At 45.2% G+C, this 14,577-nt stretch overlaps 1 protein-coding gene across 6 annotated transcripts in view; it reads left to right on the forward strand.

Moving 5' to 3' along the window:
- The window catches only part of MAPK4 (mitogen-activated protein kinase 4), a 173,301-nt gene that overhangs the window by 32,960 nt on the left and 125,764 nt on the right, over positions 1–14,577 (forward strand). The window lies entirely within an intron of this gene.

Raw genomic sequence — 14,577 nt, forward strand, 5'->3', positions numbered from 1 at the left:
CTTGAACAGAAGAAGATATGCAAAACCCAGTGAAGAGCTTGCATCTTTTGTCATACAGGAAATGCAAATTAAATGAGATGCTATTAATGATTGCTAGAATAACAAAAATCAGAAAAGCTGGGAATATCAAATGTTGGGAAGAAAATTGAGCAACTGAGATGCTTGTACAATACTGCTGGGTGTGTTAAATGATACAATCACTTGGAGAACTGTTTGTAAGTTGTTATAAAGTCAAAATACATCTATGGCCCAGCTATTTCATTCTTATCAATAGATCTTTACACAGGAGAAATGAAAACGTATGTCCATAAAAAGACTTATATGAGAATGTTTGTTGCCGCTTTGTTCATATTAGCCCCAACCTGGAATCAACCCAAGAGCTCATCAACAGGGAATGAATGAATAAATTGTGTTATGATCATGGAAAAGGGAATAATACTCAGCAATAAGAAAGAGTGAAATACTGATACACACAACAGAGTCTCAAAAACAAAATAGTGAGTGGAGGGAAAAGCTAGAAAAAAAAGAGTACTTCCTAAATTATTGATGTGAAGTTCAGGAACAGATAGAACTAATAATCTGTGATAGGAGTTAGAACAGTGCCTTCATCAGGAGTGGGTAGCAATTGACTGGAAGAGGCTGAGAGGAAATTTTCTAGGGGGACAGAAACATTCTGTGTCTTGCTTGGGGTGATGGTTACGTAGGTGGACATAGTCATGACAACGTGTTATATACGTAAGAGCTGCATAAATTCTCCCTAAACCTTTAAGAACAATAATGCTATCTGAAATTGAATATGTTAATGATTTAAAGAGTAGCAAGAGCTTTTATTTCCATGATTTAAACTTTCTACTTCTATTAATGTGGCCTGAGATTGTATTTACTTTTTTCTTTTTAAGCAGCAACTTCATTATACTCTTGCGATTTATGGGATTTGTGGCTAATGAAAACTGCCAAGTCTCTCTTTCTTTTCAGCATGAATCTCTACCAAGCAGTACTCCTTTCTGAAATGCCTTTTTTGTTTATCTCAGTGGGTCTACAGGTAGCCCTTGAAGGAGTAAATAGAACTTAGATAAACAAAGGAGATATTTCAGAAGATGAAGTAATGCTGTAAATCATAACAATAACTTAAAATGAGGTCCTGCTGACTGCTGGGCACTCTCTGGGGCTTTACACACATTTGTCAATTTAACTCTCAGAACAACTCTGTGGGAGAAGGTGAAAGTGTTAGTCCTGCAGTCATGTCCAACTGTGTGTGCCCCTATGGACTGTAGCCCGCCAGGCTCCTCTGTCCGTGGGATTCTCCAGGCAAGAATACTGGAGTGGGTAGCCATTCCCTTCTCCCGACCCAGGCATTGAACCTGAGTCTCCTGCATTGCAGGTTGATTCATTACTGTCTGAACCGCCAGGGAAGCCCCTCTCTGGGAGAGATGTTACTATTATGCCCATTTCGTAGGATGAGGTGATCTGAGACACAGTGGAAATAAACGACTTCTGGTTCAAGGTCACGTGGTCAGTAAGGGATGGAGCTGGAATTCACATCCTTGTAGCTCTGATGCCCCAAACTCTGCTCTTAGCTCCTGGGCTAAGAGCACTCTGCCTGACCCCTGGTTTGCTTCTGCTTGGTATTTTGATACTTTGACCTGTTCTGTCTCTGGTTAGTCTTAGAATAGCTCAATCTAGGTTTACTTCCCTAAGGAACATCATACCCTGAGCACTTCATGAATTCCTTACATGACTCTTATGGGAGAACCTGTCTGTGAAGGGGCAGCTGAACGCGGTGAGGGAAAATGTCCCTTGCGATCTCCAGACCTTATTCCAAGCCCAGCCTTTGCAGTCTTTTTCCACACACCCAAGTTCAAAGAATTCCTTAAATACCATCAATTAGCCCTGAAGGTGCATGCTGCTTTCTACATATCTAACCAAATAGACATCAGTTACATAAAGTCAGATCGGGACACACTGCCGGGTAGCAACTCATGCCTGAAAGGAAGAGAGTCTTGGCAGTTATCATTAGCCACAAATTCCATAAATGGCAAGAGTGTGATGACGCTGCTTACAAAGAAATTAAAGTGAAATCAAACTCAAGCCACATTAATAGAAATAGAATGGCAAAGAGTCAGACACAACTGAGTGACTGAGCACACACACACATTCAGAATATGGAATAATAATCCCAAAGCACTCGTCCCAGTTTAGAAGAGATCTTAACATGTTCAATTTCAGATGCCATTATTATTACATTTTAACGTTTAGGAAGATTTTACATGGACATCTAGTGTTTAGTTTAATCAATGTGCTAAGTCACTTCAATCGTGTCTGACTCTTTGAGACCCTATGGACTGTAGCCTGCTAGGCTCCTCTGTCCATGGGATTTTCCAGGCAAGAATACTGGAGTGGGTTGCCATGCCTTTCTCCAGGGAATATTCCTGACCAGGGATCATTAAACTCAGTTTAATGACTATGTCCACCCATATAATCAAAACCACAATCAAGATACAGGATATTCCTGTTACTCCCAAAGTTTCCTCATTTCCCTCTCTAAGTCATTCCCACTCATCCTCACCAAAAGCATGTTTTGATCCAGAGAGCAGAGGTCTTCTGGAGCAGACTGGAATTTTTGTTTACTAATATTTACCAAGCACTTTATATGGTCACAGACCCAGAGGAAGCGTCCCTTGGAAAGGGGTGTCATAGGCTAGAAATGGCTTGTTGCAGGGGCGGATTTGATCTTACCAGCTGGGAACACTGCTGTCCACAACTCACAGCCAGTCTTGGAGGACACTCACCTGTGCTAAAATCATGACTGTCCTGCTCATTTTCTTTCTAGACCAGTGGTCCCCGGGAGTCCTGCTAGATGAAAGCATAGGTTTCTGGTTTTTCATGCCAAAGGAAGCATTGAATTACCTAGAAAGTTCCAGGTGGTGAGATACAAGTCTTATTTAGACCTTTTAATGATCTGCTTTCTTAATAGGCTATGTCAAATTGGCCTTAAACTCAGTCAGAAAGAAGACATGAGAATGTGTTGGGCCAGAGGCACCCACAGGACACAGGGTGATGTGTCTGGGAGAGAGATGTAGGCCGGGCTCCCCAACCCCTGGGCCGTAGCCCAGTGCAGGACTGGTTCAGGTCCATGGTCTGTTAGGAACTGGGCTTCACAGCAGGATGTGAGTGGCTGGCGAGTGAGTGAAGCTTCATCTGTATTTACAGCTGCTCCCCATCACTTGCGTTACCACCTGAACTCCACCTCCTGTCTGATCAGCAGTGGCATCAGGTTCTCATATGGGTGCAAGCCTACCACGAACTGTGAATGCAAGGGATCATCTAGGTGGCATGGTACTTATGAGAATCATCCCTAAATCATCCCCCGCCACCCTGACTTGTGGAAAAATTTTCTTCCATGAAACTGATCCCTGGTGCCAAAAAGGTTGGAGACTGCTGGCCTAGTGCGTATGCTTGATAAAGAAGGCAGACCTCAGTTTTCCTTGGGAATTCATCATAGGTCAGCTCTGCATATACACTTAGTTTCTTTGCGCTGCAAAGTCCTCAACTGAAAATTGGGATTGATGTGGTGTCTCTATCTCAAGATTATAGGTAAAGGGTAAATGAGATATGAAGTCGTTAGAGGTCTGAAAATGTATAAAAGCAGTGTGACATTAGGGAGCTTGGTCTGTCAACGCCATCACTATGGCTCCTTGAAGAAGCTGAGCTAGTGGAAAACCAAAACAATACAGTAGTTGGGCTTGGGGCTGTAAAACAACTTTTTCAGCCCCTGTGTTTTTGAAAACTCACCCTTAGTCATTCATCCTTTAAGACTCCCTCCCCTCACAGCCAAAACCCTGAGAAATGTTAGGCTCTGAAACTCGATCTAAATCAAGTCAACTGACTTTAATATTAAATATTTACTGTATGCCAAGCACTGTGAAGGTTATAAAAATGAGTAAGAAATAGCTCCTGCCTTCCAGGAATTTACAGCTTGGTCAGATCCCTTACACGAGGAGAAGAATCTCAAGGAAATCATGCCCCTCTGTTTTATTCACTAACTGACATACCGGTCTTCTTACTAGTTCATCTTGATTTGTCCGAGTCTCTGCTTTTTCACACATTAAGTGATTCCTGAGTTTCCTTTCTACAATGAAGAACGGCCTAGCCAAGAAAAAAAAATCCTTTCCTGGACTTCTAAGACAGGACCAAAATAAATTACTCTTATCTGTTGAAAGAGACATAAATAAACTTGCGGTTATTGTGTTCTCAATTTATGGATGGTTTTTGTTTTAAAAGTTTCCACACACCTTTATCTTCATCATTCATGCCCTGAGCTCTCTCTCTCTCTTTTTTAACTAAATGCCACATTTTATTTGCATTTCACCAGCTTGTCCATTAATGTTCTCTCTTGTTCCAGGAGCCAGTCTAGAGTAAGGCATCACACTTAGTTCTTATGTCTTTCCAGTCTCCCCTGGTCTGTGATAACTTCTCCATCATCCCATGTTTATTCATGACCTTGGCAGTCTTGAGGAGTGCTGATTCAGTGTCCTGTCCCCCAGTCTGGGTTTATCTGACGTTACTCTCATGATCAGTCTAGGGTTGTACGTTTTTGGAAAGAACGCTACAGAGATGAAGTGACCTTCTTGTCACATCATCTCGAGGTGCAGGACATTCACAGACAGTGCTGATGATGTTAACCTTGATTGAGGAGGTGTTGCCCACGGTTTCCTCTGCCATAGAAAGCTACTCTTTTCCCCTCTGTATACTCTCTTCTTTGGAAGTGGGCCATTCAGCCTAGCACACTGTAACAGTCACCTCCTGCAGCAGAGTATGTACATATATTATTTGGCTGAATTTTTTGTTTTTGTTTTTTAAAAAATTTTTTGGAGTCTAGTTGCTTTACAATGTTGTCTTAGTTTCTACTGTGCAGCAAAGTGAATCAGCTATCACCTCATGGCAAATAGATGGGGAAACAATGAAAACCGTGACGGACTTTATTTCCTTGGGCTCCAAAATCACGGCAGATGGTGACGGCAGCCATGAAATTAAAAGATGTTTGCTCCTTAGAAGAAAAGCTATGACAAACCTAGACAGGATATTAAAAAGCAGAGACATTACTTTGCCAACATAGGTCTAGTCAAAGCTATGGTTTTTCCAGTAGTCATATACGGATGTGAGAGGTGGACCGTAAAGAAGGCTGAGCATCAAAGAATTGATGCTTTTGAACTGTGGTGTTGGAGAAGACTCCTGAGAGTTCCTTGGACAGCAAGGAGATTAAACTAGTCAATTCTAAAGGAAATTAATCCTGAATATTCATTGAAAGGACTGATGCTGAAGCTACAATACTTTGGCCACCTGATGCAAAGAGCTGACTCATTAGAAAAGACCGTGATGCTGGGAAAGATTGGGGGCAGGAGGAGAAGGGGACGACGGAGGATGAGATGGCTGGATGGCATCACCGACTCAATGGACGTGAGTTTGAGTAAACTCCAGGAGTTGGTGATGGATAGGGAGGCCTGACGTGCTGCGGTCCATGGGGTCGCAAAGAGTTGGACACGACTGAGCTACTGAACAACAACAACAATACACATATGCCCTCTTTTTTGGATTTCCTTCCCATTTTGGTCGCCACAGAACACTGACTAGACTTCTCTGTGGTATATAGCAGGCTCTCATTAGTTATCTATTTTACATAGTTATCAATAGTGTATATGTATCAGTCCCAGTCTCCCTATTGGATGAAGGTTTCTTGAACGGAATTATTATTCAGCCTCTACCACAGTACAATTCAACCTTGTACTACGTTTCATCCTTGCTCTGTGCTTTGAGAATATTAGCTAATTAATCCTAATTAGCCATTATAGCAGAATCTCACTAATTCTCATTTCACTGATCTGTACATAGAACAATTTTTCTGAAAACCCATCTGTCTTCACTTCTAAGCCTAGATGTATGTTAAGGAAGTCTATGTCTATGAATGTGTTTCTAAAGGGCTTATCTACAGAGTCTCAGCATGAGTAAGTCTCCACAGATATTTTACTCATTGTTTTCTGCTTTCCTGTGAAGTATTATCCTAAGTCATTTCAAAGAATATGTTCATGAAAATAGCCTTGGATTTTAATCTGTTTATTATATTACGAACTCAAAATGGAGCACCTTTTTCTAAGGAGTGCAAAGCCGATTATGCCATTAATTATGTAATATCTTCATTCTCAAAACAACCCAGTCTCTTTATGACTTGGTTTCTAATAGAACACAGTTTGGTTTAGGATGAATCTGTCTTGGATTCTGTCCAGTAGAAGGTATTGTATTTGGTACTTAAATGTATCGCCTTGTATATTATAATTATTTTCCATGTATACGCATCTGTGTGTTTCCTCAATCATACCCTAAATATTTTAAAGGTGTATTCTGTGACTTATAGCTTTGTCTCCTGTAGTGATTGGCTTCTCGCCTTTGTAGTTGGTGTTGTTGATTGTCTACACAACACCCATTTATGCCTTGCCTTCTACCCAATAGAATCCCAATTTATTCAGATACTCTTTCCCCCTCCTCAGCCAGGCATCTCAGGAGAAACTGACCAACCCTTAGCTCCAAGAGTGGATCTGATTTGTTTAAGGGCATTCATCTTTCTGGCTTATGATCAGCTTAGAATGTACACATGACCCCAAATAGGCTGTGAGAGGGCTTGCTGGGAGCTTCTGATAAAAATTTCCTCCAATTAAAAAAAAAAAAAAAGCTACAGGGGGATGTGAGTTGGTCCCTCTGCCTATGGACATCTTCATTTGTAACTGTGAAGATCAGAGCTGCGGAAGCCTCCTCCCCGCTCCAGTGGGAGCACGAAGCCGGAAGAATCTCAGGCAAAGGCGGGGGTCTGAGCCATGCTGTGCCTTTCAGTTTTGTGAAACAACAAATGTGCTTACTGTTTAAGCCGCTTTGAGATAAGTTTCTCCTTACTTGCAGCCAAAGGCATCCTGAATAATATATAATAATGTATCCTAAATACATCATGAGTTTATGGATAATGCAGAATTATCCATAAATATTTTTTCCTGATTGATTTTAGTGACACAGGTCCTCTTTGGAAAAGGAGATTATGCTTGAACAAGAAACACTAGTTCACTTTGGGAAAGTCATTTCAAGCCAGTTAGAAATTTTTAAAGAATATGTAGGATTTGGTCCTAATCAGTTTTTTTTCCCCATAAACTTATTCATTAGATGATAGTTCAAACTTGACATTGTTCATGTTTGATGCTATGAAATAAAATATTTGGGGTGGAGTGGACCGATCTGTTCTGTGCTCGTGTGCCTGGAGCGTGGAGCTGGTGTTGTGAAGTAATCTTGATTCGTCGCCTCCTCCGAAACCCCTGCAGCTCTCTCCTCCAAAAGCTGTTTGCTCTCAGTTCCTTCTGCCCTTCCACGTGGCATCCCTTCTCTCTCTTTCTTCAGGCCATCCTGTTGTGGGCAGGGGTCCATAGAGCTGCCTTCCTGGAGGCAGGGTTAGTTTCAGCCTCTCTGTCTTGGGAATAGGACACGCCCTTCACTAGTGTCCACGCTTGGGCTTCCCCCATGATTTCTTGGAGATCCTATTTGCTGTTTCATGGCATTAACTTCTATTCATCAAGGCTCTGCAAACTGACACCTATAGGAATTCAGTTCAGTTCAGTAGCCCAGTTGTGTCCGATTCTTTGCGACCCCATGGACTACAGCACGCCAGGCTTCCCTGTCCATCACCAACACCAAATTGGAGTTTGCTCGAACTCATGTCCATCGAGTCGGTGATGCCATCCAACCAGCTCATCCTCTGTCGTCCCCTTCTCCTCCTGCCTTCAGTCTTTCCCAGCATCAGGGTCTTTTCCTGGAATTCAAGCCCAGGACTATTGTTTCTCACCCTTTCCTATAGTTGCTTGGTCACCAGGCACTTCTCCACTCTACTCATCCTTGGTCTTGCCTGCTGCCTCCTCAGCAGCTCACTGTGAGGGGTTTACAATGAAAGTTCTCTCCACCTCCATGGACACATCGGTTTATTTTCCCTCCATCCTCAGGAAAAGAGCCATTAATTTGGTATCTTAAGCCTTAGCCCAGTAAGTAAATTTCTTTTTTCTCTCCAGCCAGCAGCCCAGTATTTCCCAGCTGGTATGATTCAGCTCTAGCCCCTGCATTTTTATACCATGTTTCTTACATTATCTTCCTTGGAATATAGTCCCTTAAAATGCTCTGTAGAAAAATGGTTCCATAGACTAAGGAATTTGAAAAGTGCCACAGATCTTCTCAGTGAGTTCACATAGATTATGAAAAAAAGTGTTAGTCACCCAGTCATGTCCAACTCTTTGTGACCCCATGGACTGTAGCCTGCCAGTCTCCTCTGCCCATGGGATTCTCCAGGCAAGAATACTGGAGTGAATAGCCATTCCCTTCTCCAGGGGATCCTCCCGACCCAGGGAACAAACCCAAGTCTCCGACATTGCAGGCAGATTCCTGACCATCTGAGCCTCCAGGGAGCCCTGGTCCCATACAGTCTAGTTCCCAATGATCCTATATAAAGACTAAAAACAACTGCTGAACTTATATGACTGTAACGCCCCTCAACCCCTTTTTCCCTTGGTACCTCCCCTCCCCAGTTTATTGAGTAGCCTGTGGATCCTACTGAGTAGAACTTAGAATTCCCTGAATCCGTTTGAGGTCTGCCACCTCTAAGTCCCAGCTCTGGGGCTTCCTTACCCAGAATACCCTCCCTCCCAATCTCTGCCGTAGGATGCCCCCAGCCTACCCCCAGAGCCTGGTGCACAGGAGTGTCTGTATGAGAGCTTACTCTCAAATATTTCCATATAAAAGTCGCAGTAGGAGTGCGGACACAGTTTAAGTCCAGTCCACCTGCCCAGGCTAAGTGTGTAATAAGATACGCTAGTCAGGGACCAACATTCTAGAGATAGTTACCCAGCATCCCAGGCTTACCTGGTGTCTATCCCTGGGGGCTAATTAGCTAATTAGATCCCTGCTCCATGGAGGACCCTGGCTGCCTGTGTTTGAAACAGCCTCCGAGAAACAAGGTGCTGGGCTCGGCGTCAGAGGACCAAGCTGGGCCTTTCCTGAGCTGTCGGCACTATACATGTGGCTGGGTTTGCAGGCTGGCTAAGAAGTGTTAACCAGTCAGCTGAATTTCACCAAAGACTTGCTTCAGTTGTATCGTACTAGCTGGTAGGGAGGTGGTGGCGAGGGGCCCTTCAGTTCAGTTCAGTTCAGTCACAGTCGTGTCCGACTCTTTGCGACCTCATGGACTGCAGCTCGCCAGGCTTCCCTGTCCTTTACCATCTCCTGAAGTTTGCTCAGACTCATGTCCCTCGAGTCGGTCATGCCATCTGCTGAGTTACCAGAAGAGTCTCGCAGACAGTTTGGGCAGTCAGCAGAGGGGTCAGTCCCCGTAGGTGACAGCAAGCTCAGACCCACCCCTCACCCCTCTGGTGCTGGTACTGGATGTGATGCTGAGCCGGGCAAGGAGTTATCAGCCGCTCCAAGCTTTGCAGTCAATGGGCGGTCATTTCCTACATCTCCTTTGTCCCCCTTAGTAAATGCATCTGCATCAGGGACCTCTAAGCCTGGACACCGACATCTCCTCCCCCCTGTGACCACAAAGAGGGGACCTTTGCACTAGAGGACCACTCACTAGCTCCTGCGGGTGCCCTGCCCTCCACGTCTTCCTGCTCCACCCCCCAGCATTCTGAGGGCTCTGGTAGGAGCCCGTACCAGCAGATGGCACACTGTCGCTCCTCCCGGAACCCAGACCTCCACCCACAGGCTCTTGTGTTAGTCTTATCCTCACTGTGCCTCAGAGTCTATACCAGGAAAATGAGTATAATAATAGGACCCCCTCGTGGGCCTGTTGTGGGGAAACTAGCTCACACGTGCATAGGTCCTGGAGCACTCACTGCCCAGCTCACTGTTCCCCGTGCCTGCTCATCCTTCCTTTACTTTCCCTCCCTTGCTTCCTTCCTTCCCCTCTCTCTCACTTTTTCTTCCTCTGCCATTTTCTCCCTCACTCCGCTTGCCTTTCCTTCCTTTCTTTTCTTTCTTCCTTCCTCCTTTCCTTCCTTCTTTCTTTATTCTTAATTATTAAAACTTTTTCTTAACACTTGGACTTGTTATACTAGTGAGGGATGAATGAGCCGTATTCCTCCATGGAAGTTTGGATCAGACTTCTATTAAACATCTGTCTATGGAACAAGACAGATGTCACCAAGGCCTTGTACTAACGTTCAGTTCTTTACTCAGCAAAGAGTCATTTTGGTCGGCCCTTACTTATGATTATTTGCTCTTGGTTTGCATGGAGTTCCAATAAGCTTGATTTACTTTCCAACTTCATAGAAGATTAGAAAAGGCCTATTAGAAGGAATTTGTGGCTGGCGTCCTCAAAGCAGCAAGAAGAGACTGCTGAAAATGAAGGAAGAGGCATATAAATATAAAATCAGACAAAACAACTTTTAAATTCTGGAATCTTTGGGGGTAGAAACAAACCCAGAATAGCCCCATACCTCAGTAGTTCTTGAATAGTGTCATTGTTTTAAAAGCCCACTGGAATGGTTGATGCTTGTAATGATGGCCCTGAATGATGAGATGATTCACTGATTTTTAGCATGCTTTGTTTAAAGAGGCCAAAAAATATGTGACAAGCTTTAGAACTTCCAGCAAAGGGGTAAATGAGAGATAAATCATCATTTTATTTGTTAAGGCAATTTGTGTAACATACCCAGAGCCCCGATCATGCTGGATAAATGAGGCATCATTTTACATAGTTATGGCTGTTAATGTTTGTTAAAATATCCCCTAATTCATGAGACACGAGCTCACTCTATTAGAGAAACAACCCCAGATCTGACTCCTGCCAGATCTACAGTTTTATAGACACACGCGAGAACACACAGACTGTGGAGGATAATAGATCTGAGGAAGAGACTGAAGCCTGTAATAAAGCAACCCTTTCCTAATTTCTATTTTTAACTTCTGCTTTCTGTCTTGCCCTAGAAGGCCTTATCCACTGTTATGTTTTGCTAAGTTGGGACCAGATGTATTTTAGAGGTACCAGGGAAAGGCCTGTGGAATATTTTGCTTTGGCTGCAAAGACTTTCCTCGTCACCACGTTTTGCCTTGGCCTTTTGGGAGCAGCTTGTCTCAAGGGTAGAGGGCCCAGAGTGGGGGTTTTGCCCCAGCAGTGACTCAGACCTGACCCAGTCTGAGTTAAATACTCGGGTTAAATAGGTAAGGGATTTGAAGGTCTGTGACGGATGATATGGAAAGAGACAGAGCTTGAAATTGCTGAACGCGCTCCCCATTAAGAAAGAGGATGGTAATTACTTTCTGACATTATTGCCATGGCCATTACCTTGTATGGAGCTCTTACTACATGCCAGGCGCCATGCACAAATCAACGCTTCAGCTCAGCTGCTCTCAGCCCCATAGGGTCGGCACTTTGTAGGATGAGGAGACTGAGGCTCAGGGAGGCTTAGTGACTTAGCCAAAGTCACACAGCCCAGAAAGGGAGGAACCAAAGTTGAGATCCAGATCTGTCTGCCTCTGGACAGATGACAGGGCTGTGCTTTTAACCACGAGGTGAGCACCTGGGGACACCCCATCCCCCAGGACCAGCCCGACCTTGGTCTTGGTTTACAGAGAGGGGCCAGGAGAGGGCTCCTGGGAGGATGCACGTTCTGCTCTAAGACAGAAATGCCAGGGATGAAGATACGCAGCCATTCAGATGGGGCCTCAGGCTCACTGCCTGGTCTGAACCCTCCTTGTGGAGTGGGCCCTCTGTTCTAGGGCCAGAGCAATGCACAGGAACCACCAGGGGTGTCCCTCCCACTGCACGGGACACTCTCTGTGCCCCCGCTCCCAACAAGCCCAACTCAGGGGCTTGTTCAGGGTCACCTCTAACAGGGCAGCTTCACTGCTGATCTCCTTAGGTTTTCAGTTCAGACCTCGCCTTGTTTTCATGGGGGATGTCTCCCAGGAGGTAGAGAGGAAGAGAACCAGCCCGGCAAGCTTCCTTCTGGAGGCTGGGCCGTCAGGGCAGGATGCCTGCTTTCCTGGGGGTCCAGCCTCTGTTCCTCTTCTCTCTAGCTGACTCGACTGCCACCCTGCTTCCCCAGGGAACACGGCAGCTTCTGTCCATGGGCTCAGCCAGAACCCAGTTCCTCCGGATCCTCTTGTCCATTCGTAAGCCGCAGTCAGAGGAAAAAGTCAGAGGGTAGATTAGGGCCATGACCTCAGAGGGAATAAGAGGTACGCACAGACCATTGCTTCATTCTGGTGCTCTGCAAGGTGTCCCAAAACACAGGGCTTTCTGGGCTGCAGCGTGAAATGAGGGCTTGTATTTCTCACGGGGGAAGGAAGGAATAGGTATCCTGGTAACAGAAGAGCACTTCCAGAGGACTGGCCTCTGCCCTGGTGTCAGACGGACATGGGAATGCCCCCTGTCCCCGACTGTGTAGCCATGGACATTTTCTTAATTTCTGAGGGAGATTAGATAGATAGAGGCAAAGGAATCCTTGTTAAGAATAGTAGAAAATATTATAGGGTGGATAATATTTTACACACACATTGGCTTCCCTAATGGCTCAGTGGTAAAGAATCTGCCTGCAGTGCAGGAGACGTGAGTAGATGCAGGTTCGATCCCTGGGTCAGGAAGATCTCCTGGAGAAGGAAATGGCTACCCACTCTGGCATTCTTGCCTGAAAAATCTACGGTCCATAGGGTCGCAAAGAACCAGACATGACTGAGTGACTAAGTGTGTGTGTGTGTGTATGTGTGTGTGTATATGTATATATACACCAGAAAGTCTTGAGTGTCAGGCAGAGGGGTTGGAATTTTATATATTAGGGATTCAGTCAAGTTTCCTGAGCAGGGATGTCACCCGATGAAATAGTGCTCCAGTGAGATGAGCTCCGCAGTATCAGTTCCCATTCAAATCTGTGCCTGCTCCTGGAGAAAGCTTGCGGCGATCTCAGAAACGCTGCCCTGTTGGTGGCCTGGTGTGAGCCACTCTGGTGGACGTCAGTGCTGTCCTCAAAGTGGTTCTAGTTCTGTTTTCCGGGACCGTAGCAGGCATACGCTTTCCTGCTTCAAAGTTGGGTGTGGCTGAGTGACTTGCTGAGACCCGTGCTGGGGTTGGTGAGCTTTCTCTTGAGGACCAGACACTGAATACGTGTTTCCAGCCCCTGGGCCCTGCAGTCACTGCCGCGCTGGCTCAGCTCTGCTGCCGTGGTGTGGAAGAGGGTGTGCATGGGGGTGTGCATGGGTGTGCATGGGGGCAGGTGCTGTGTGTTCCAGTGAAACTGGAGGTACAAGGACAGGCAGCTGGCCCGAGGGCTGTAGTTCGCAACCCCTGAACCAATGCATTGTCAGTGGGAAAAGCTCTGATCGGGGCGTGTGATGACCACGGAAGCACGTGAGGAAGTGAAGCCGCTGCTGGTCTGGGACCCTAAATGAGCATACGGCCTGAAGGAGACATAAACTGGCAGTGTGAAGCCATGGAGACTTTGGTGGTGTTTCTTACCATAGCATAAGCTGTGTCTGTGCTGAGTGATGAGTGATTCGGCATCATCCCTGCGTGCACAGTGTCACCGTCATCCATCAACATCCTCCTCCTCCCACTCCTCACTGTCACAGCTGGTGTCTGCAAGCCCTACCTGGGGGACTTTACCAACTTGGTTTCAGTAATTCCTTCCCACGCGCCACCTTTCACAGAAACAAGAAAGGGACATTCAGAGAGGTGAAATAAATTTCCCCCTGTCTCACAAATGGTTAAGTGTGGGACCTGGGGTTTGAGCCTAGCTCTTCTAAATTCTTAACTTCTGTGTATCCCGCCTCGGGTTCAGGTCTTTGGATTATGATTTTTTTTCTTTTATCCCTTCACCTCTTTGATCACTGCTCTTGGCAATGTATCCTGTTTCGACAGGACCCACAGTGGCTCTGGCAGCAGGCGGAGAGGGAAGAAAGACCCTTGCTTCCAGAAAAGCGCTGGTTTCGAGCAGTGGAGGAGATAGATGGAAGTAACCAGAGGGATGGATCAGGTTGGCAGCCCAGATGCTCCCAGGAGGAGGACCGCTCTGGGGACTGGCACCTCTGAACAATGGCTCTCAGTCCTGTATTTCCTGTATTTCTGTCAGTCATCTCCCAGGCACGCTGTCCTCTTTCCTTGCTCAGCCATGTTCTTGTCTTTCTCTGAAGCAATTAAAAAAAAATTATATTCTGAAACAGTCTTGAGAAATTGTGTTACTCCCCTTGCTGGCCTGACAAAGCTATCAAGCTCTGACTGCCATCTTTGATGGTTTGGCAGATAATTTTCCAATCTGGTGTTACAAAGGCCTAGCTCTATTTGATCAAGTAATAAGAAGCCATGTAATGAGTTCTTATAACTTCTGAAGAGCTACCACTGAAGACGCTATCCATTCTGTTATTCAATATTTCTTATTTAAAGTCTCACTTAATTAAATTTCTCTATTTAGTGTCATGGAAAATTTTCTCTCGTTAAAATGATCCCTTGTCCTAATCACCAGTGAGAATTACATAAGCGATTATGTTTCCCTTTTTACTTTGGCT

The sequence above is a fragment of the Bos indicus x Bos taurus genome, chromosome 24, assembly GCF_003369695.1.
Source record: "Bos indicus x Bos taurus breed Angus x Brahman F1 hybrid chromosome 24, Bos_hybrid_MaternalHap_v2.0, whole genome shotgun sequence".
Classification (NCBI taxonomy): Eukaryota; Metazoa; Chordata; class Mammalia; order Artiodactyla; family Bovidae; genus Bos; species Bos indicus x Bos taurus.